Raw genomic sequence first — 24,984 nt, forward strand, 5'->3', positions numbered from 1 at the left:
CGCTTCTATTCTATTTTGGCATTTATTTTTAAAGAAGTCATCTGTGGCTCTCTGTAATCCCCTCAGACTGTATTGATGGTGAAAGTCATGCCTCCTCCTCCCCCCCCCCCCCCCCCCCCCCCCCTTCCTTTTTTTTACACAGAATATCAGCAACTCCTCTCCCTGGGTATGATGACTTTCTGACAATGCTAGGTTTCACTGATAAATGACTGAAGTGCATTACTCTTAAGCTTAGAAACATTCTTTTCTTTTAAACTGTAGGCTGTCATGTGGATTAAGCTGTAGCCATGTGTAGTTTCTGTATCCATTATACTGAGAAAGTGTAGAGAGAGGCAGCTCTGCAAATGTGGCACAAATCTGATGTGCAGGGTCAGGAATTTCTCTAGACTCTCTCTTAACTGGCAATAATAATATCTTTTTGTTTGTTTTTCTTTGTTTTCCTTTGAACCATGAAGGTTTGGTTGTTATAAACTGAACTGAAGGCACTACTTTGCTTCACAAAGATCACCGAAAAACTGATGGATGGCAGGGACTTGCTTCACTTTTGACTGAGCTTAATTTTTACCAGTGACCAGAAAGTGAAAGGCTCAATATCTGGTAATTGGCGACTCCTGCCAAGCAAGCACAAGTATTAAATTCAAGGCTTCTAAGACGCATTTCTTGTATCAACCCCTGGGACGCAAAGAACAGTAACAAAAACAAACAAAACCCTTCTGTATGATCTAAATGTCAATCTGGAACTCAGAAAATAAAATTCCTGCCCAAGTATTATTTACATCAGTGTTACATCAGTAATTACTCTGTAATTCATTTACATCATTATTCCTGGTCTTTCAAAGAGTATTCTGTGACTTCTTAAGTTTTTTTTTAAAACTATGTGCCTGTCAATTAGTCTTGATTAGTGTCCATAACTGATAGTTATGTCCCTAGCTAATATCTCCTGACCGACTGCCACTCAAGCCACCTCAACTTTTTGACCTCTGTGTGCTCGTGTGTATATGAGAAAGGGTGAAAGCTGTATTAGTAATGTTTTACAATGTACTCTAAAAGATGACTGGCTCTGATTCTGTCAAGCTAAGGGAGAAGGAAAACTTTCATTCACGCATTTTTTGTGAAGTGTGCACTGCTCTTTTATATGTGGTAATGCCTACCATCCATTCTAACTACTCAGTCCATATTAATGGCACATTTGGTTTCCTGGGCTGTGAAAAGTTTTTTGTTGTTGTTTTTTTTCAGCTTTTAAGGATAAAAATCACCTGTGTTTTTCATATATTTCACCCCTTGTTGGCCTTATAATTCCACAAGCCCAAGGCAGTTTCTAAATGAATACAACATACAATGACCAATGATGGTCTTTCACTAATAAGTCCTGCTTTATACTTCTATTTTTTTCTTATATCTTTTTTTTTTTTTTTGATAATGTGCTTTCCATAAAAAATAAAAATAAAAATGGACTTCTGTGTATACAAATAACTCATTTGTGAACCATGTACACTCTTTGTCTTTCCTGGAAAATAAAGGCTTTGAGTTTGAGTTGGCAGAAATGAGTAATTTACTTTTCTTTTATTAGTCTTGAATTTAATTTTTCACTGGCTAGAGGAATATGTGCCCTAACTCTCAGCTTGTACTTCAGCCTGTCTTTGGAAAGCATACTTGTGAGTAAGCATATTTCTTCTACTACCATCTTATTTGATCAATCTGGATGTTTTTTACAAAATAATAATAGTAATAGTGTTTCCACTGCTTTTTTAATAATCAGGTAGTTATCTATTTGAACTAGGTTATTCTGTGTGTGAGAATCTGGAGGACCAAAGTGTGAGGCAGCCCCTCTACGCGGGGTAGTTATTGTGCCATTTCTCCTGTTCACTTCACGTTAAACTTTGTGTCAGGAACCCCTGGATCCAGAAATATAACAGCAAGACCATTATAAACAATGTGATGTTTCCCTCAACAATTGTATGGCAGTTCCGTGTCATTCAGTGATGAAGGCTGATGTGATGTTGGGGATGCGAAGGAATGACTGAGGTCATGCAGAGCATGTGACAGTTCTCTCACCTTGTCCCTCATGGCTGCAGCTGGCTTTGAGGAAGTCCACGGACTCCATTCCTGTGCCAGTGGTAGCACTGGAAAACCAGTGGCTGGGCCTGCTAACCAATTGCATTTTTATTCTCACCTTTTTCAGTAATAAATATGCACATTGGCTTCATGTGGTCACAGCTGATATTTCTTAGGTGTTACTGAAATTCACAATCCTGAGCAACAAAGTAATTGCAAATTATGAAACTTTGCATAACATAGAGTAAACAGTTAACTTTATATGACTTATGTTCTGCAATATTTCTCTCCTTTGGCAGCTTCTCTGCGACCCCTTTAGTTGTAACGAGCATTACATTTGTGTGCAGAAGAGGGAGCAGACAAAACAGTCGAAGCATAGCAGTCCTGTGAAGCTGCAGGGGTTCATTCTTGAGAATCCCAGCAGAAGCATTAGGGTAATCTCTTGAGTACCTGGGGAGGAAGGATTGCCTTAATGGCTGCAAACTGAATGTGAATAAGTTAGCAATTTATATGTGGAATTATCTTCTGATTCACTCCACCATCCCTTTCTTGCTCCTCTCCATTGCAAAGTAGCAGCAAAAAAGTTTGGAAAAGTTATTATTTCGTTCCACTGAAACTCTTGGCCTTTTAGTCTTTTCAGAATGCATAAGGGCCCAGCGTGTTGAAAGATGTTGTAGTATTGCTTATCTATATTTACCGATTTATTATTCTTTACAAAAAAAAAAAAAAAAAAAAAAAAAAAAAAAAAAAAGAGTCCTCCTTAAAGTAAGGAAAACTAAAAACATGAAAACTAAACATAAGGAAGTAGCACCACAGGACTTGTTTGTTCATGGTGGTCTAAGACCTGTGCAACTGCAACTGTCCACACAGGTTGTTTTGCATCAGGAGATGCAGGCAGTTCTAGATGTGGTCTTTATGCACGTGCCAGGCTAACAGCATTTCTTGTCCTCTCTCTCTCAAATTGATGTTGGATGCTGTTTAGTTTTGCTTCCTTAAATCATGTTGGTAGTATGACCAGAGGAAGTTGCAGAAATTGTGAGGGAAGGGGATGGATCAGGTAGGTTGCTTTGTTTTGATAATGAGGATTTAATGGGAAGGGAAGGTATTACAGGCTATGTACTCAGAAGATGTTTGTATGCCTTTCTTTGTTCCTTTCTGGGGAACAAAGTGCACATTTTAGCTATATGCTTGCTGTTTTCCCACTGCTCAGCTAGATATGGGCAGAGGAATGGTTAATAGAACCATTGGTTAATAGAACCAATGGTTAATAGAACGTGCAGCTCTCAGGTTTTGTGGCATTGCTCTGCTATCTCTACTTCTCTGGGAAGGCATTTGAAACTACCCTTGTATTTCTAAAGGGTTGGAAATTACAAGTCTGTCCCAGACGCTTCCTGGTTTTGATAAATGGGAGAGCATCCTATTGTGTTATGCTTACTCCTCTAAACTTTCTAATTCACATGGAGGAGTTAGGCAGAACGTAGTCTTTAAATGATCCTTCTCTGTGTTGTCAGTCTGCAGGTCTATAGATCACTATAGCAGCAAAAACTTTTGTATGGGTTTGCGAAGTAGGTGCCTAGGAATAAAATAACCGAGAGAATTTGAAAGACTTTCTGCATATACTAGGTAACTACAAAAAATTACTAAGGAAAATTAAAGTATGTAGGATGAAGTGATTGAAGGAATTGATTGAGAATTATTACAGCGCTTCCATTTGCTCCTAAATAGGAATTTTATTTTAGATTTAAGAAAAATATTTTTAGCTTGGTTTCTAAGGAGATTAGTGGTGTATTAATGTGCTGTCTTTGTTCGTCTGCCACTCCTATGTTTCTAATACAGGCTGAAACTGTTGATAGATTACTAGCTCAACAGAAGTGAAGGGTTAGAAGGTATAATGTTTCATAGTAGTTAGTGGCTGGGTGGAGGCTAGTTGGTATTAGTACAGTTCAGTGCTGTGGGGAATTTCCCCAGTATAATATGAGGAAGACTGGGAGAACAGAAGGTGCTAGGATACAAGAATTCAAATGGACTGGAGAGTACTGTCTTGGAGAGGTCCTGGGAAGCATCAGAGGAGAGGACTTGGGAGAAAGCAAGAAACGTGAATTGTAATAAAAGAAGCCTATCTACTTCTGTTGTCTGTGTTTGGAGACCCAGTTGTAAGTAAGTAATTGCATATTGTTTATGGTCTAATAAAGCCAATAAAAACATCAGGAAACAACTGGTATCACTGTCAAGCACATGTTTACCTTGTCACTTTATACTAAGGACTTGCTGGATATGTGGCCTGGATATAGTCACCTTTTGAATTCTTTGGGGTTGACATACTGATATTGACCAACTGTGCTCAGCCTTCCTTTTTAAAACATTCAGGCTTTGTGGACTCAGCCCCAGGATCAGTGGTTCACAGCTGCATCCTGTACACTTCTTCATTCCTGCAGCTGCACCAGCAGGCCCAAGACTTATCAGAGAATCCAGATGATTTCTTCAACCAGGGATGCAACAACCATGCTAAGATTGATAGCATTGTTTCAAAAGCAGTGAAATAACACAACTTTAGGGAACAGCATGTGTTGTTTTCTGGGATATCATCTGTGATCTTTCTGGTAGACAATCTCAGTGGCCTTTCTGTAAGGAATATACCATCTTTCCCCTTCTCCTATCCTAACTCACAGACTTCTTGAGGTTTACTTCTCCTGAAGGAAAGAACCCCTTGCCTTTCAAAATGTGTGCACTTTTTTTTTTTTTTTTTTTTGAGCTCTTGAATTACCTAGTTTTCTGCCTGAAAAATATATGCAGATATATTTCTCTGATCTGAAAGATGCTACTACTTATCTGTGGTTAAAAGGTAGTTAAACTTTGGATTTTTGCTCTTCCTTGTTTTGTGATTTAGAGAGTGAGCTTGGGAAATGAAAGGCTGGTAATGCATAATATGTTTGTTTCTATAGAAAATATATAACCTTTAAGAGGATGTCAGAAAGGGAAGTGGAGCAACAAAAAGTGAAAAATTGCCACTTGATACAATGATTTGTCACCTGTTGACAGTTATGCCTGATAGCAAAAAAGTTCATTATGAATGATAAGTGGAGAGCTCAAAGCAGGACAGAGAGAAGCCTTGAAGATTTGTCCTTGAAGGTTGGTGATGTACAACATAGTTTCTTTCTTGCTATGAAGGAGGTTAGTGTAGTTTAATGTGCCAGTTAGTCTATTTTAAGATACCTCCAATCACAAGAATTACAGAATGAAAGATGTCCATAATTAAACTATACTGTGAAAATACTGTGAAAATGTAATGATCTGTAACTATTTATACAAATAAGTGAAGAGAGGGCTTTAGGCAGTGAGAACTACTGAAAATCAGAGTAGCTGATGCTATAATCCTAATTTTTGTAAGGATGACTTGAGATCAAGAAGTTTATATCAATTTAAACATTCATCATCCTAAAAAATCATGAGAAAAATGTAGAGAATACCAGGGTTCGTGGAGTCATTCAACCAGCAGCTGAACACAGGAGAGAATTTTCATAGTCAAGAATTACTCATTTCTGCTGTAATAACCCAAGCATTGGTTACTGTAGCATCATCTCCTTCGGTTCTCTCACATTTTTTCAGTAGAAATCTTGTGTGTAATGTAAAACAGACAACAACTGGGAAAATGTCTTATTGTTTGTGGTTTTCTCATGTGGCAAAAGGTGGAGTTATAACATCTCTCTCATCCACACTCACATTCAGATAGATATACAGTGGTATGCGGAACAAGACATATTTTTTTCAGCATTGAGTATAAAACATAGTTGGCTCAAGGGCTACCAAGTAGACTACCGTTTGATTCTCAATTGGCTTTTCTTTCAGAAGAAATGGAAATTTAAAAACTGCGGTAATCTGGTGATAATCTTATTTCAAAGGCATTTTAAGTCCAAATGAAAGAGAGTAGCTCAGTGTGGGAATTCCTGTTGCTTAATTTCACGTTTTTGTTTAATTACCAAATCACCAGTGTTTAGCAGCTTGACGTACCTTCCACTGCCCTTGTCCAGCTAGTATTTGTTGTCCTCCTGGATTGGTTGGCCTTAGGAGTTCTTTGTGACCTCTCCTGGGTTTATAAGGACACAGTCTTTAAGATAGAATTGATGCAGTAGAAGAGTAGACTCTGGTCTACGTAGTTCAAAAGTGATGACTGCAGAAGTAGCGTAATGACAAGTGTGCACAGCTTTAATCAAGTCTGATATACTGGCCCTGTGGGGCATATGATATTTCAGAGAGAAACGGCACCTTTATAGCCTACTCATCCTAATTTATTTCCTGTTGTTCAGCTGTGCTTCCTGTTGTGGGTGCTTCTATACTGAAAAAGAATACCCAATACAAGTATAATGTTGTCTTTACTATCAGCATTAGACTCAGTTGTGTATGCTTAGTTTTGAAATTTAGTGAAATTGTGTGATAAAACCATATGCCTCCCACTCTTTCTGAGTGTTGACAGGTTTCTTACATATACTCTATCTGAATGCTGTAACTACACATAGATGGAGCAGATGTAGTTGCTTTGCTTTTAATCAGGGAATATATTTGCTTTCGAATAACATACTTCTGTTGTTTCATAATTTTTGGGGAAAAAAAAAAAAGTTTTGTGTGGTATTTATACGATCCACTTAAAGTAGATGAAAGGAGAAATAATCAGATAAATGTTTTGATAAGAATATTTGGTAGGAAGAAGTAAGAAGGTGAAATAAGATCCCACAAGGTTATTCCATACTGGAAGGTTGACCTTCAGATATAGATGATGTGGAGAGGGAGAACATCATAATCCTGATGGGTAGACTGTTAATAAGTTTTGTGTCTACTTACCTATTTTGATTCAAATTATATTTGGTATAACACATTAGATATATAGTGTACTATGAGTCCTAAATAACTCATATTGTTATGGAAAAGACTCTAGAATATAAGAATATATAGTGTAAATACTAAGAGAATTTGTAGTAAATACTAAGAGAATTTGTAGCAATTTATAGTGTAAATTGCTAAGAGAATTTGGGGGGACAAAACTGAGTGATGTTTTTTCAAAATCAGTACACATTTTGGGGGGTCGGCTTCAATGCTAATTCCAAGGAGGTAAGCTATGGCTTCTTAGAAATGACTGAGAAGATAATATGCCCCCAAATGACTCACATGACAGGGAAAGGAAACAGGAAAGTCACAGATACCATCAGAACTAGCTAAGGGTAATGAGACAACTGAATGGAACCACTCACTCATCACTACAACTTGTGAACCGTCCTCTGGCCGTTGTGCTGCCTGGGTGTTTTCTAAACTAAATAGGATTTGTCTCCTAGAGGTAGCCACTAAAATCTGTTTCCGATATCACACATCCCTTGGGATTTGTAGGACAGCAAAGATTAGTTAAGTCATTGATCACACTTCCAGAGCTGTCCACCTTCCCCTCAATTTATAACAAAAGGAGATTTCCAGTGCCAAAAATACACATTGAAGTTTCCAGATTCAGACAGGTGAGTTAGAACTACGGAAGCTGTTGAAAATGGATTCATTTTCTCCTTCACTTCCCATATTAATCAGTCTTACAGAGGAGCAAGTCCAAATCCCATTCCCAAAAGCTATCTTCAGCATGTCAGCTACTGTATTGTCACTGGACTGCCAAGATACTTGCACTGCTTTTGCTGAAACTAAATAGCAGAAGGTCTAGTCAGTGAGAGATGTGAACCTCTCCCAGGATTCTTGTAAGACCAAGCACTGGGAGGAGAGACCTTGTCCCCAGGGCTCTGCAGCTCTGATGGGCAGACTAATAACAAAAATACTAATATTGACTGATGACAACTAATATATCTTCTGGAGTTAATGGAGTCAGTAATGTATTAAACATGTACAGAGGGAAGACAAAATCCCCAGCCTAACCATGACAATAATTCTGGATGGTCAATGGTCTCCCCTACTGCATCCTAGCTTCCAGGAGTGTCTTGGAAACTGACTGCTAACAGACTGACTATAAAGAAATGCAGGATAACGTTATGCCAAAGTCAGAAGAATTAAAATCCCATTTTATATCACAAAGCTGATATTAGGTCTCTTGACATTTTAATAGGCAGACTTTCTACTAAAATATCAATATTATCCATCTGCATCAGGTATTATCTTGCTTATCAGGTACATATCTTGCTTAAAGTAGCTCCCTGTAAGAGTTACTCTGTTCTTGTTCATTTTCCACCACTGAGGTCAAGAACTTCTCTCCATCCCATTACAATGTTTCACCATTGATTTAGCCTTTCTGTCACGAGGGCACCTAGCTTTAAAAAAAAAAAATAAAAATAAAAATCTGTTATTCAGTATTTCTGTAATCATGACGTTTTAGGAACCTTACTGTCTCCCATTTTATAGTTTTTAGAAGTCTTGAAAATTTCAGGACTAGAATGCCCTTTTTTTTAAAATAAATAAATAAATAAATAAATAAATATTTTTATTGAAAGACTATGAGCAATGAAACTGTGAACTTAAAGACATTTCCTTGAAAATCTCTTATCTCTTCTGAGGTAAAAAGGACTGTGAATGTCCTCATAATTACTTTTGTGGATATCTTTTTAATAGCCTTGGGGACACACGCAAACATTTAATTATTAGGAAGGAAGTTAATACAATGAAGAATATCACTCTAATAATGAAGCTTATAAATACAGAGAACTCATTAATTGATAACTGTGTTGAGAGATAAGCACAACTCAATTGATTTTGCTTAATGCAATGAGTTCATGCAGGTGTTTACTTAGGAAAGGGCTGTGAGAAATCCTCCTGTGATGATGTCAATAATTTGCTTCTTGTCCTTCTTTCTATAGCAGTATGGATCTAGTAGAACTTTTTGATCCTCTTTTTTCCCGAATATGTCTTTCTTCCTTCCTCCTCCCCCCAAAACAAACAAACAAACAAAACAAACCACACACACACACACACACACACACACACACACACACACAAAAAAAAAAAAAAAAAAAGGCAACACACAACACAGAGCCTTAGAGCTGGCAAGTGTAGCATGAGGGAAAATTAATGTTGGCAGACCAGCTGGCTTTTGTGAGCCCATGTCTGACCACAAAGTAAGAGAGAATCTGGCTGCCTTTGGACCACCAGCCCTTGTGCCCTCAGATTGTTCTGCCCTGCATGTCTAGAACACAGCTTTGCTCACAAATGCATAGTATCTGGCCCCATGTGGAAAGTCTTTTTATTTCCTAGAAAGCAGCATGTAAATATACGTGTAGCTGTATTTTCACATTGCATCAACTTGGACCTCTTCTAGTAAAAATAAATAAATAAACTACACATTTAGAGTTATTAGGACATGAGCATGGAATACAGAAACTCAGTCAAGTGCTCTACTCCATGTGACATTGGAGTAATAGAGGTAGGAGAAATATGTTGATAGATTTATTTCATTCAGCTGTAGAGTAAAAAAAAAAAAAAAAAAATTTCCCTAATTTTGAATGTTTCTAGGGGGAAAGAAAGCTATTTTTTGATGAAACACAACTTGTACTATGACCTCTAACTTAGTAATTTGATTTAAAAGAAACTGTCAGGTTTAATTTGTTCCTAAATATAAGCCACTGAAAACACACTTTTACAAGCTTTTTGTGACTCACCCACCAGATTTAGTTTGCATGCTTTTAGATATATTGTTTTATTTGTGAAATGGCAAATATCTTCTGGAAAAAAAAAATCATTGCTTGAAACGTAGTATTTAGAATGTTTGATTTTCTTCAAATTTAATTGTAAAATATATTTCTTAAAAAAAAAAAAAAAAAAAGAACTTTTCACTGTAGGATTGGCAACCCAAATATTTTTCTTTCCTTCCTGAAAGTAGGAAAGGTCTTGAATGCTAGTAGCTTAGTTTTGGTTCTGTTTGCCCAAAAGAAAAGGAACAATAAGTGCACTAGAACTTTTATTTTTTTTCCCACTTTCAATAATCTGAAATATTGTTAATGGTACAGATTATAAAATGTGTTCCTAGAAGGTGTCTGGGAGGTATAGGTTGATGGAAGAACTGTAAGACTGCACAGGTCATTTACTCAGTTTACCCAGCATATTCTGTTCTTCCTGAGCTGTTGCTTAGGCAAAAAAAAAAAAAAAAAAGAAATGGGAAAGGATAACAGAAATCCCACAAGTTCTGATTGCTGTTTCTAAAACACGAAATAGAAGATGACTGCCCCATTTTCATATTTCCATCCTATTTTGTTTTCAGGTAAAAGGTATTAATATCTTACAAAATAAAGATGAATAAAGAATTGGGACTACTGCAAACTGCGATGAATTTTCTGCAAGATGGAAATGTCATAAGGAAAAAGAAAACTGGCAAGTTTGTTTGGTAAGTCTCAAGTTTGTTCCATTTACTTAGAAAAGAGAAAGGAACAAAGGTCAGATATAAGGAAGGACATGGAAAAACAAACAAAAAAACAACCAAGCACAAACAAAACAATAAAATAGGAAGGGATAAAATTAAACTCCATGCAGTTGTGGCATTACCTCAAAACTGAAGTAGGTGAGATTTTTGGTGTTGGAGCACTTTGTCAAAATGAAGCTAGGCTGTGGTTCAGTGATATAGGGAATTTGGCATTAGGCCTAGCTCCTGATACCAAGTGACAGATATTGTACCCACACTGCACAGAAGTGTTGATCTGCACTGAGCACCCTGTCAGTTTGGTGTTCTTCTAAAAATACATCAGGTGATGTCTGACTTCCCACTACCAGCAGTAAGTTGGCTGATTGCATATCATGTGCAGTGGATATTTTGGTAGAAAATCCATCATGTTGCTTGCCATGACTGAGATGGGTAATTTTTTTTTACTGCTGGTATCTGTGCTGTGCAGATCCAGTACTAATGATGGGGGAATCGTAGCTTTTAAGTGTTCAGCAGCATTACAGTCTGACATGTGTCTGTGTAATCTGCTGTAGACATGTGAATCAATGTTTTTAATTATTATGGAAAAATTAAAAACAAACAAACAAAAACCAACCACCAACAACCAAAACCCTTCCAGTTAGTTTTTTGACAACAAAAGTGTACATTCAAAGAAAATATTTCTGAGAAGGCATTTTGTGATATGCAAAATAATAACAATAATAAAATCATTAAGCAAGCTACCAGCTGTGAGCTGTTTCAAGTATCAATTCAACATGTCAATTACATTAATATTTACACCGGGTAACAATTTTGCCAGCAAAGGCAGTTAGAACAGTCTTTTTTGTGGAAGATTAAAAAAAAAAAAAAAAAAAAAAAAAAAAAAGGATAATATGTGCTTTGAAATATCAAATTATGTAATGACAATTGCAGTTTGGTTGAATGCTGTTTTTAAGCAACTGCGTGTTAGGTAAGAAGTCTCTAAACATATTCTTGGTGGATAAATAATTTATTATGATAAGCTTTATTCAGGGTATGAATTAACTAGTTTGGGAGAAGGTAAAAAGGGCCTAGATTCTCAATTGCTTCCTGTTTTGCATAGCTCTTGCTCAAAAACCAACCAAACAACATCAACAACAACAACACAAACCTAAGATAATAAGCCTGTGCATGCTGCTGGGACCAGTAGCATTCAGCAGTGGTTGCAGCTGAATTATCCAAATAGTACCACTCTATGAAATGCATGTAATCTACTACTTCGGGTGAGAGTGAGGACTCTGAACTCATATAATTTTGTACTTTTTATTTACTGTGACAGATTTTTTGCACTTTTGTGCTTGCCTGTAAGGAATTTGTCAAACAGGAAGAAAAGGAAGGCTTAGAGTTGGAGTTGCTGGCAGAACCCACCCATTGCACAGTCCCAGAACACACGCATGGGTTCAGTGGCCAGCTGACCACTGTCACAGCTGAACTTAGGACTCAAGGTTTTATCAGTGTGTCAAATAGATCTATAGTTTGGTTATAGTTTCATCAGAGCCTACTATTGCTTTAGGAATTTGCTTCCCTAGAAATGTGCATGTTCTCTGTGAGGCTTCCTGTTAGGTGTGGGGATATTCTCCTCAGTGTTCTGCCAAGCAGTACTAACAGTGTCTTTGTGTTGCAATGGCCAATCACAGTAAGTATTAAGCTGAAGTGCTATCACAGTAATAGTCCTCTGCTATCTCATCTTATCCTGTTTCGTTCCCTGTGTATTGAACAGATGGACTTGAGTTTTATGTAGGTGATTAATTAAATTGCATATAACAGGAGTATTTTGTGCATGCATAAATTCCTCTTAACAAGATTTTAAATTCTTGTTGCAACCAATCTGCTCTAGAGGAGGGACAGAGTATTTTTATCTTTTCTACTTTTCTTTTTAATATATGCAATATATATCTTTAAATAAATGTGCCAATATCTTGTGCCAGTTGTTAGAAAAGGCTTAGGCTTTGAATCTGCTGGCTAGTAAAACTTATAAAGGTTATCAGTAACCTGAAAATTTTAAATTATGCTGTTGAAAACATAACATACCTCAGTGGATGCTCTGTAACAAACTTTAGTGTGTATGGGAGATGGCAGACATTGCTTTGTCTGACAAGGTCTGTTTAGGGTACAGAAACTTGAGTTCAACAACTGCTCTCAGAAGTACCTGCACACGTGTTAGAGTGTTGGCACTACAAGATGAAGTGCCCTTAAAGGGAGCTGACGTCTGGAGAACAATCCCTAGTCAGAAATGGCAGTGGGTATATCCATTGATACAGCACTTGCTGCATGTCCCTCCCTTGTTTCTCACACTAGCCAAGAGGCATTTCTGCAAGCTTGCTCAAGCTGCAGTGACCACTGACCTCATGTGCATGTGCCTTTCACAGGCTTATTAGCAAGAACTGGATGTGTATTATAAAATGACTGAAGGTGATAAGATAAACAGTTACTCCTTCAGTCTTTTTTAACTATGTAGGAAAGACAGCAAAAAGGAAGCTTAGGAAAGGAAGGTTAATACAAAAAGGGAATTGATTTTTCTCTCTGACATGTAGTTAAGGATAACCACATATCTTGAAAAATCTTCTACTGTATTCTCTGACTTTACTGTACATCTCTTAATAGGCAATCTGTGATACCTAACTGCAAACACACACATACCTAAGAAGAACAAAATTCTGTGAGATTAATGCATTGTAATCCCTTGGCTGATATCTTTGCAGCTTTTTCTTAAAAGTTTTAAAATCCTCAGGCAGTCTTCATGCATCCTGTTTCCTTTACAACTGATAAAATTTAGAAGAAAACTTGGATTTTTTTTCAGAAGGTAAAAATATTTGGAATGCTCTGTTTTCTGATGCATATATGTGTGAGGCTCTTTCTTCATGTGCCAGATATGTTTTGGGGATATTATGATACACAGGGGTGGCAGCATTAATAGGGTTTGTTGGGGTGTGGGAAGGCATGACCTGATACTGCACATTAAAAATGTATTTTGATTGGACACGTAAAGACCTTCATAAAAACTTTAAACTCTGTGTCATTTTAATAACACATTATCAAGCTAAGTGAGCAGTCTTGTTTCTCATCCTGCCCTTCATAGGTTTGCTGAAGAAGCATTCTTGCTTTCTCCTTTTCTCTCTGTGCCTCATCGCTATTGTCCACTCCGCTGGGGATGCGTAATCCTCACAGCAGGTGACCTGTCATGCTGAGCAGCGTCTAGCTATGCAAGTATCTCATGCCAAAGTGATCTTCTGACCTCTTGATTCCTTTGGCTGAAACTTGAAACAGGGATCAGAGCTGAGCCCGCTGATTAGTTCCTAATCATGTGAGAAACCCCACTGAACTGAATTGCTGCTGCTCACTGTGACCCTGTGTATCATCACTTATGTTTCCTAAATTAAAAGGCTTATCTTGATATGTCTCAGTATGTGACATAGCACTTTAAAACAGCTGCAAACACTACTTTCTGTTCAAAGGGGAAAAATAATACATGCAGTTGCTTTTTTTCTTCTGCTTATTAGCCCTTACTTTTGATGGCTTTGACTGCTGTTTCTGTATAATGGCAAATTATACCAATTTCCACTGGAACAGTAGCCTTGAGGTCTACTGTATCTTGTCACAAGAGGTGGTGTACTTGAGACAAATCGTGCACAGTGTAAGACATCAGTGAAGCAGCAGTGAAGTAGTTAATGGCTCTTGGCCTCGATTGCAGTGCAGCTGGCCCAAATCAACTCAGAGCATTTGTAGTACAGAAATTGCTACAGCTCAAATCAGCCAGGCTTCCAAGGAAAGGATAAGGGTGGCCTTTATGCGAGATGGGTAGGTTAAGATGACCCACTTTAGCTGAATGCCTGATTTAAGTGGAACACTCCTGTTTAATACAAGCCTTCTTTTATCTTAATGGCATTGGCAGAGAAACCCATTTGTCTCAATTTCCTTCAACCAATAGTTCTTAAACCAAACCTTGAAAGCAGCAAATTCTACCGTACCACAGCAAAATCATACACCTTCGGCTTATTCTGGTTTGCACGTAAGGTGACTAATTTTCTGTCTTATCTCTTCCTGATACTAGGGTAGAAGTATGTTAGAAGCACTGGTATTTCACACCAGAAAAGCAGGATAAAAGCTTTCTCTCTTGCTTTTACAATGGCACATTGTGGTACAAATAACTTTAATGTAGCATGATTTGAGAATTCCAGCTACTATCAACAAGATTACTAATAGACTTGTACTTTTAATTCTATTAATAGAGTACTTTTCACTGGTTGGGCATACAAAATTCAGTGAGCACATAATACTTTTATTTTGAGGAAATTTGAGCTGAATAATCAACATGCTTACAACAACTGTCAGATAAGATGATCAACACAATACTTGCTGGTATTGGTTTCCTTAGTAATAAGTATTCTCTTGATAGCAGAAATAAAACTTAAGTAATATCATACAGTGAAACGTTTTAATTGCAATGAGATTTTGGATTATATCAATTAGGGTGTTGCTTTGAGCCTGCAGAAGTTTTCTGATAAAGGCCTCCCTTTCAACATTTTGATAACAATACAGACGCCAGACAGCATTAAATACTTAAAGCAAATTCTAGAAAAATGAATCAAGTGCTTGTCTTGATATCATATTTTTACGTAGCCCTATCTAGAACTCAAATATATACATATGTATATAGAGAGCTAAGTAGTATATATACATTGGAGAACTTACTGTTCTGTGTTGGGGGGCATCTGAGAGGGAGGCAAGAGAGAGAGATGGTGCAGGATTCTTTCTGATCTCAGTAAGAAAAGCCCAACAAAAATAGTTTTAAAATAACTATCTTAACTAGACAGAATAAGAAGAGAGTCAGTCTTCCCTTCAGATTTCAGGAACCCTGCATTTGCACAGCACTGGACGGACCCTCGCTGGATCTCTCCCATAGGGGCATGCTGTGTAAACCCTATCTGTGGAGAGAAGCTCCTCCCTTATGCTCATTCAAGCTATTAAATAATTTTCTTACAAGAAGCCAACTCTGTTCCTAAAGGATGTTCATATGAAAACTTCTTGCTGCGCTGTTTGATAAAGGCAAGGCCTTGTACATAGCAGGAGCTGCCTGCAGGCTACTCAGTTGCAAGGAGCTGGCTGAGGTTATCCTGCTGCCAGGGGATTTGTACAGCATAGGCCTGCGTGTACCTGGGTTAAATGTATTGTGGAGCACAAACACCCTAACCTGGAGTGCTTTCCCAGTCAGAATCAATGCATTTGTACTCTTGGTACACATAGAGTTCACCGTTCCCAAATCCATTATAAATTACAGATTATAGTAATAACATACTGGTCTCTCAACTCCAAGTAAGAGGCATGGTATGGCAGGTGTGGCCAGTTCAAGATCAATGACTCCTCAAAAGCAATGCCTTCTTCAAGGCTCCCAATGCACTTATTCTGCCATGGCATAGGTGAGATTTGCAGTATCAAATTCATATTTGGTTATAGCAGGTGAAACAGCCATGGATCTATGCACAGGGCAGTGGATCATTTCATGATTCTGAAAGGTTGTTGTCTTGTACACACTTCTGTCTGTCAAGGAAAGTTTTCATTTCCATAAATACTGGCATGATGGGATTCTGCTTCTAAAGAAGATGCCTTTGAGAATCAAAGAATCATTTCTGAAAGAGAGGGAAAACAGGAGTGTATATGCAGAATGTACAGCCGAATATACTGCTCTGTCTACAATTTCCTACCTTTTCTGATGAAGACTTCTCTGAAATCAGACTCTTTTTCCTAGGGGAATTAGATTGGAACCAAAGCAACATGTTTAATATTGTCACTATTCTTCTCCTCCCCCAGTCTTCAAAAGAAACAGAAGCCGCAACAACTTACAGTCCTCTTAAAAGGTTTCAGAACTTCTGTAGAATAACTTAAAATTCAGAAACTGTGGATGAGCTATACAGTATTTTCCAACCTGCAAACATTGAGCACTGTCTGAAGTATATGTCTCAATAGACTGAATTTTGAGTAATTACTACCTTTCTGCAAATAAAATTTGCTCATGGTGGAGCAGGTGGATATGGCATGGAGGAGGCTATGGCCCATGGCGAGCCCCTGCAGGAGTAGGCCCCGGGCTGGAGCTGCAGCCCATGGAGAGGAGCCCTCGCAGGAGCAGCAGGTCTGGGGGGAGCTGCCACCCACCCGTAGGGGACCCGTGCTGGAGCAGTTTGCTCCTGGGGGATGGATGGACCCTGTGGTACGGAGATGCGTGGGAGCAGTTCTTGGAGAGCTGCTGCCTGTGGGCAGCCCCCACAGGCTCAGCTGGGGAAGGACGGCATCCTGTGGGAGGGACCCCATGGGGAGCAGGGGCAGAGAGAGGGACCTTGAAGGAGTAGTGATGAAGCATCAGGGACTGACCGCAGCCCCCGTTCCCCTGTGCTGCTCAGGAGGGGAACATAGAAGAGGGCGTATGGGGAGAAGGTGTTTGTAATTTGCTTGCAGTTTCTCACTGTTCTAGTCTGCTACTGATAAGTAAAAAATTATTTTAATCTCCCGATGCTGAGTGTGTTTTACCCACGATGATAATTGGTGGGTGATCTCCTTGTCCTTATTTCAACCCTTGATTCATCCTATTTTCTTTCCCTCTTCCTTTGAGGAGGGGGAGTGAGAGAGAAGTTGTGGTATAGTTTATTTGCCCATCAGAGTGAAACCGCCACAGTTGCATCGTTGCTGTGATTCTTCCAATTAGACACAGAACGCTGAAGTATCAAGAAACACTGAAATATGTTCCTTTACAAATATTCCAGCCTCTGCTGATGCTCTTTGGCTAGGATCACCAGGATCCATAGAAGCTGTGAATTTTTGGTTCCGTGCAGCTGTTCAGCGGTATGAAAAAATTCCTAGGACAAATTAGGTTCTGGATATATCTGGGCTCAAGTCCATTGCAGATTTTTGCCAGAGCTTGCTGCTATTCTTTACATTGATCTAATTATAAAGTTTTGATTATCTTATTGATTTAGTGAAGCTGTGCCTGTTTCTCCCATAGCTGATTTTGGCTCGGTGATTTCAGATGGAGACAACTGAAGAGAGATCTCACAGGCTTGGCCAGAAGGTGATTCCCTTTTGACGTTGCCACAACAATCCCCGTCTAATTATGCTAAGCATCAATACATAAACTACACAGAAAATGAACTGAGTCAAGCCAAGGTCTTGCAAACTTTACTAGATGAGCATGTCTGACACAGCTTTTTGCCAACAGCTGGCAAAATCATCATATTTAGAGCAGAGATCAGCTCAGATATGAACTGGATTCTTAGAATGTGTCTGCATATAACCAGAATATATGAAATATATATTTTAGGTCAGTCATGTCTGTTTCTTCATGGAAAAGGTGGCTTTGTCTTGTGTTGCTTTTTTTCCATCGTATTACTAATATTAAGTAATTTATCAAGGCTTTTTTTTTTTTTTTTTTTTTTTTTTTAATATTGTTAAATTGCTAACCTTATTAACATTTAACAACTCATCATTCAGGCTAAAATACTATAATACAGATGGGCATTGCTGATATTAAAACACAAAACATAGATTGCTGCTATTTAGGGACACCATTTATTATTCTACAAACAAAGCAATTTCAGGCAAATTAGTTTTGGTCATGTAATAAGGGAAAAGTGGAGGTAAGGGAAGTCTGCTGTACAAGCTAAGTTGACTGGCACTGATGTATTCAGAGAATCTGATGTTTTATCATCCTATTATTGTAAAAGATGCTTAAATTCAGACATATGGGTTAAACTTCTGGTCATTCCACATGGAACAGCGATACGCTACACAGGATTGACTCCTAGACGGTATTGAGAAGGTCCATTTATAAACATGAAAAAAACATAAACATAAAAAGCAAATTTTCTGTGTTTAGCATTAAAGAATATCACAGAATTTTATAAATTTACTTTCCAATAAATTGATGATTTTTTTTTTTAATTGAATTATTTGCACAGTGTTTGGTTGCAAAGCTGTTTTTATGAGATGTAGAGTGCCATGATTATCATTGTTTGTTTTTTTTTTTTTCCTATACTCAAGGATGAATAAAAATGAAAGTAGTACTGAAACACATATTTATCTTCAATCTAGTATAAAAACACTAGCAGGTTTAATGATGCAGGAAGACTGAGTGAAGGAACTGACCCTATGTGGTAGTAAGTATGTTGCTCCAAACCTTCATTTCCAGTGAATATTGACACCTGAGTGTCCTTAAAAAGAGAACCCCTTGTGCTCACCTCTACAATTTAATCAGGATTTGAGTTATGTTTTCCTTTTTTTCTAGGCCGGATATAATTTGGATATATATTTTTATATATATACTGTGAAAATGGAAATGCATGTTTTAAGATTTCTATGAAGATATTTAGAATTTATTTGCAGTATAAAGTCTGGAGAAAATTAAGAATCCCCTGTGACTTTTAAGGTGCAAGAAGTATTTGGAGTTTAGGATTTCTGTTTTCTTTTGCTGTTGGCAAGCCTTTTTCATGTTTTCCAACTCCAGTTTGGCTGTGATCCAAGATCCAGTGTTTTTCATCACAAGGAGTCTTTCCATTACCTTCTACAAGTGTTTGATAAAGCTTTTTTTTAAAACTTGAGAATTAACTGTGCCTCCTTCTGGGTTCTGTTACCAGTGTGATAATCCATAACTATGGAAGTTCATAGCTATGGGAGCTTTGTAAAGTTGTCACTACAATGAATGAACTTACTTGAAATTCCTGAAGAAATTAATGGAAGAAAACAATATGCTATCTTTGTGCCATCTATTACATGTTATAGTGAACATTTAGGTAAAATTTTACTTCAGATATCAGATATTTTGAAGCTACAATGAATTGAATGAAGTCTTTATGACTACCAGCAGAGACCAAGCTCCATTATCGTGTAAGCTGTAAAGGAAGGAACTCTATCAGGGTTACCTGTCATCTTTAATTAAACAGCAGTACTGTGCACAAACACAACCTCTAAAAGGAAAAAAAAAAAATAAATAAAACTACAGAGAACCAGTGCAGCTCATGCTAGTGTTCTGATAGCTTTGCTTGAAACAGTTTTCCAATCTCAGTAACATACTGCAGGAAAAAAAAAGTACTTATTCTGGTGAAGTTGGAAACTTGTATAGTTTTTCTTGAATATATTAAGCTATGAATATTATCTATACATTGGTACTGCATAGCAGAGTTAATGAAGCTGTTAGCATGATCTGTCATGCCAGAAAAGATCCTGAAAATAATTAGAAAGTGACTGTGAATATTTAGATAGGACACATATTAGATATGTCACATTCTCTTGTAGAAGATACAAGTTTGCATTAGAAAAATATTAAATGACCTCCAGCAACTCGTAGCCTTAAGTCAAGAATATAGACTTTGTGAAGTCTGTTATGCTTGTGAAGTCATACTGTTTTAGTAAAAGGCATGAGTTTCTATGTTATGCTTCTTATAAGATGTGTACAGTATTCATTAAAAAAAAAAAAATCAAACATAAATTTTATATTTTCATTGTCATAAGAGAACTGCAAGCATTTTTTTTTCCAAACAGATTTGGCAAGTGCGTGTTCATCTATTTCTACTTTTTTTTTTTTTTTTTTTTTTTTTTAATCACATGTACATTAAGTACTGTAAAAAAAAAAAAAAAAAGACAAATTTTAGATGGGTAGTATGTGCAACAGGTAATGGGAATGTGTAGGTTAAACTGAAAAATGAAAAAAATAATAAGGAAAAATAAGGTTGATGCAGGACCAACAAATTTTAATAATATATGTTTAGAATGTTGGTTCCATTTACAATGATGAATTGCAAGGGTTCTTTTCATTATCTGCCAGTTCAGATCACCTTACCTCTATATGATGGGAAGAAAGAGCAAATTGGTGAATGTAGTTACATCTTTTCATTGTTTTACTCCTAACCACAGGCTGAAATTGTAGTTAACTTGCTCCACACACTTCAGGATTATTTACTTAAAGTTGTTTAGGGATACATGAAGATTTCAAAAATCTATTTAAGGGGTACTTGGGAGTGAAGAATTAATTAGACCGTTTCCTCTTTAAATGGTAGACATTAAAAGACAGGGTAGGATTACACTTGTACGTGGGTAGGATTACACTTGTACGTATAGTGAAACAGATCTTAAATTCACTGGAAGAAATGCTAACCCTCCAGAATTAAATGAAATGCAAACCACGGTAAAATTCAAATTCTTGAGGACTGTGAAACTCAGAGCTATGGGGTCAATATTTTCTTAATTTTAAATGATTTAAAGATATTTCCTTATTTTGATTGTAAAACAGCATGAAAAAATAAAACAAAAATCTTACAGCAGGCATATCTTTATCAAAATGCAGTGCTCAGAGGATTGTGATATCCATACTGGTGTGGTCAGATGATCCCTTTGATTGCATTAACACGTGCTTTTTAGTAACCTTTTCTTTGGCTAAGTTACTGTAAATGATCTCTGATCTCCTGCAATGCAAAGAAGAGGTTTGCTTAAAAACAATGACAAAGGAAGCCCCCTACAGCTGGCCAAAGCCTGTTAAAGTCATTCTGAAGATTATTACTGTGGTCATAGGCAAGTGTCTGCTCCATACATGTCTGTCTCAACAAATAGGCCTCTCTGCTTTGTAGTAGTAGTGTACAAGTTATGCAAAATGTAACAGAGGAAAAAATTGGGTGTTTTTGTGCCAGTATTACTGAGCTAATGCTGGTTCAAATTTTGCTTCCAACTCTGTTGTAGTACAGGTATTTCTTCTACCTTTAACATATTTCAGTGTTAGGTTTCTTCTGTAAAATAGGTATAAAAATGCTGCCCTAGAGCACAGAAGGACCATCAGCCCATCAGTTCTTTCTTATTAAAAGACAGATTTGTTTTTGATTGGAGTAAGGGGGTAAAAAGCCCTAGAAGAGTGCATGAATACTAAATAGCAACTATAAACACAAAAATACTGATATGGTAATATACAAATCTTTTATATTCCTCTTGCTGTTCCAAGAATGGTTTATTCAAGGCAGACAGATAATTCCTGATCAATGGATAAGTTATAGCATAAACATGTGCCACTAAACAAAATTAATTAAAAAGAAGCAAAAGTCATTCTCTATAGTATCCCTATGGGTACAGTGAAGATAAATACAGGAAATTAAATTTGTGAGGTGAGGTTCATATATTAGTTATTATACCTGCATTTTATTTTTATTTTTTATTTTTTTTTATTAATGGAAAAGGACACCTCAGTAGGCCAGTAAATAAGAATTGCCTTTACTAATAATGGACTGTAGGCTTAGTAGTGAATTTGCATGCCCTCCAAGCTGGAATTTGTCAACCTTACTCTGAATTCATCTTGTATTGCCTTGCAGCTTTGCTTTAGCTTGCTTAGGTGTAACAGTAATTTTCCTAACAATCAGTTTGCTATGCCAATTTTCACAGAATTTCAGACTCCCAGAGGTTGGAAGGGGCTCTGGGGATCATCTGGTCCAACCTTCTGCTCAAGCAGAGCCAGCTAGGGTAGTCTAGCCAGGATCATGTCTAGTCAAGTTCTGGATAATCTCCATGGATGGAGACTCCACAACCTCTCTTAGAAGCCCGTGGCAGTGTTAGTGGGAAAACAAACAAACAAACAAAAAAATTGTATGTATAAATGGAATTTCCTATATTTTGTTTTTCTTTCTGCTTTCTCTTGTCCATTCACTGGATACTTCTGAGAAGAGTTTGGCTCTGACTTCTTTACTTCTCTTAGTAGAAATTCGTAGTCATTTTTAAGGTTCTCCCTGAAATTTTCTTCTCTAGGCTGGACAGTCACAGCTCTCTCAGCTTCTTCAGATATGTCAGATGCTTCAGTCTCTTTATCATCTTGATGAGCCTTAACTCACTCCAGTGTGTCTATGTGTCTCCTGTACTGGGTTGCTGAGAGCTGGACCCAGCACAGCACTTTAGATACGATCTCACCAGAGCTAAGCAGAGAGGAAAGACCACCTCCCTCAATACTGGCAGTGCTCTTCCTGGTGCAGCCCAGGAGGCTGTTGGCCACCGGCCACCTTTGCTGTGAAAGATGTTTGGCTGGCTCGTGGTCAGCTTGGTGTCCACCAGCACCTCAGGTCCTCATCTGCAGAGCTGCTTTCAACAGTGTGTACTTTTTTTGTGCCTGTTGTTTTGATTTTTTTTTTCTTTTTTTTTTTTTTTCCCCAAGGTGCAGGACTTCACATTTTCTTTTGCTCTGTGGTATAGCCTTGATTTTAACATAGGTAGTAGCAAGAAGTAGTTATTCTGTTTAGACTGAAATGTTTGTGGTTTTATTATAAGGATGTAGTGGAGAGGAATACAGTCCTGGTCATTTAGTCAAGTCCTTAAACGTGGGGATCTAGAATACAGTGTAGAGGAGTACAGACGTGAGATGGGAGGAAAAAGGGGCACAGGCTGGTACTGAAGATACTAATGGTCAGTTAAAGAAATACAGACCCAGAACTGAGTACAGCCAGTTTTAAGACAGAAAAGAAAGAGCAACATCCTACATATGTAAAGCATGACTTATTAAATATTTGGATGCAATGTCTGCTTGCAGGCCTGTGAAGAAGGAGGAAGGTTCAAAAAAAATAAATTGTTAATAAATAATCAGAAATTGCCACAGGCAGATTCTAGAGGGAGTAGTAAGATGAAATTGTGGACATCATACTCCTCCCAGAAAGTGGGACTGAGGATGCTGACAAGACACTGTACACCTCCCACCCCACACATTGAAGCAATTGATTTTAGGATCCAGAGAAGGCAGTGAAGGTCTGAAGAAAATAGTCATAGATACTAGGCATGTGCATGTAACAATGTTAAATCTATTATTGAGACTTTTTCTGTAATAGTATTCTTTCTTTCCCCTGTTTTTATAATAATCAGATGTGAATTAACACTAACTCATGGATTGAACTATTAACATTTCAGGCATAAAAATGGTAAATACTTGATTTTATATGTAAGGTTTGCTTTTAGACCATAGTTAGCTTTTGACTGTAACACTATGATCCTTCTTTTTATTCAAAAGTCTCAGTTGACCCAAACCACTGTTGAGAGAAATAAAATAGAAGTCTGAAGGGTGGCTCAGGCCAAGATCCCCTTTCATTTCTACCTGAAAATGTGTGCTTGCGTATTAGTGCTTTTATGTGCCTTCCTGTAACCCTAACTTAATATTCTCTCAGTTCCAGAAGCATGCTCTATGCAATTAGTGTCTGTGAGGAGAAAGTTGCATGTTCTCTGAAGAAATTATCTCTGCTACTCTGTCTGTACAATTAATTCTGTATTGGCATGTAGGAATTCAAAGCCTTAGCTCTTTGCCTGCTGATTCAGGTTTGATGGGAATTAGTATGTGTTTACACAAAGTTTGTAAACTCAATCTCAGAGCAAAACTGCCTTATTATGCCTTTACTTTGTTTGTTTGTTTGTTTATTTATTTATTTATTCATTCTCCCCCTCTGGCAAAGGAAGTGATTCATAGGTGGTTCCTTAGCAAGGAATGCTGTTAGATGAGAAATCAGAGAAGAAGTCACTTAATATACACTGCATACATTTATTCATTCAAGACAATAGATGTTCAAATGTCACCACTTGCTTAACCACCATTAGAACCTAGGAAACTTAGCCACTTGTGTACAAAAAATATCACGTTTAATGCAGGTGCTGTCACTGTTACTTAATACCAAAATAACTACTGCAGTAACACATGCAAGGAGAAGTACACACTAGTGAAAAGAAAAAGCTTCGTTTAAGCTCAAAAGCCTTTAACTTTGTCACTGAAAATAATCACAGAAATTATCTTAGCAGCAAAAGATAGTGGATGATAGAAAAAAATGGATGGTGTTAAGTCATACATTTTGAGAAAGCTCTACCTCATTTTTGGCCTAAATAAAGCCTTCAGTCACAACTGAATTGATATGCTCAGTTTCCATCAGAGTATGGTCTCTCCAGAATTATGTCATTGACAGAATAAATTAACCATTGCTTTGCTTTCACAAAAATGCACAAATGTAGCTTGATTAGACTTAAAAGAGGAGGGCTGTCTATGTCACAAGTTTTTCAGTGCACTTCAGATGAAGGGCTTTGAAGGGCTTGATTTAATATATACTCCTTAATACTGTATGTATCTTATAAAACACTAAAAAAGTAAAAAAAAAAAAAAAAAAAAAAAGAGAGAGAGAGAGAGAACTAAAAAAGAAGCGAATTAAGGATGGAGGCAAATAATGCAAAACAGTAAACGTGGAGTTTAAAGTTGCACTAATCCTTTGCAGTTAAGTTAAAATTGGTGAGAATGACAGTTTTTTTTTCACACGGTGTAATTTCTACTACATTTTTCCTTTTCCCTCCATTAAATTGTGATCTCAGCTAAATTCTGTTTCGGAGACATCCAGAATAAGCTTGTCCTTGTTGTTTTCTATGCAAGAGATGATTAAGATAGACTTTCTGATTGAACAACAAATATCACAGCAGGTTTGGAAATATCATCCTGCACTGTATAACTGATTAGAATAAAAATATCTAATGCC

General features: G+C 37.3%; 1 long non-coding RNA gene across 1 annotated transcript in view; it reads left to right on the forward strand.

Annotated features, from left to right (window-relative positions):
• Positions 1-10,316: 10,316 nt before the first annotated feature.
• LOC309880231 overlaps positions 10,317-24,984 on the forward strand; it is a 28,960-nt gene continuing 14,292 nt past the window's right edge. Inside the window, exon 1 of the long non-coding RNA XR_014317923.1 lies at positions 10,317-10,408. This is a non-coding gene — a long non-coding RNA (uncharacterized lncRNA). The remainder of the gene's footprint in view (positions 10,409-24,984) is intronic.

The sequence above is a fragment of the Aythya marila genome, assembly GCF_965140915.1.
Source record: "Aythya marila genome assembly, chromosome: 1".
Taxonomy (NCBI): Eukaryota; Metazoa; Chordata; class Aves; order Anseriformes; family Anatidae; genus Aythya; species Aythya marila.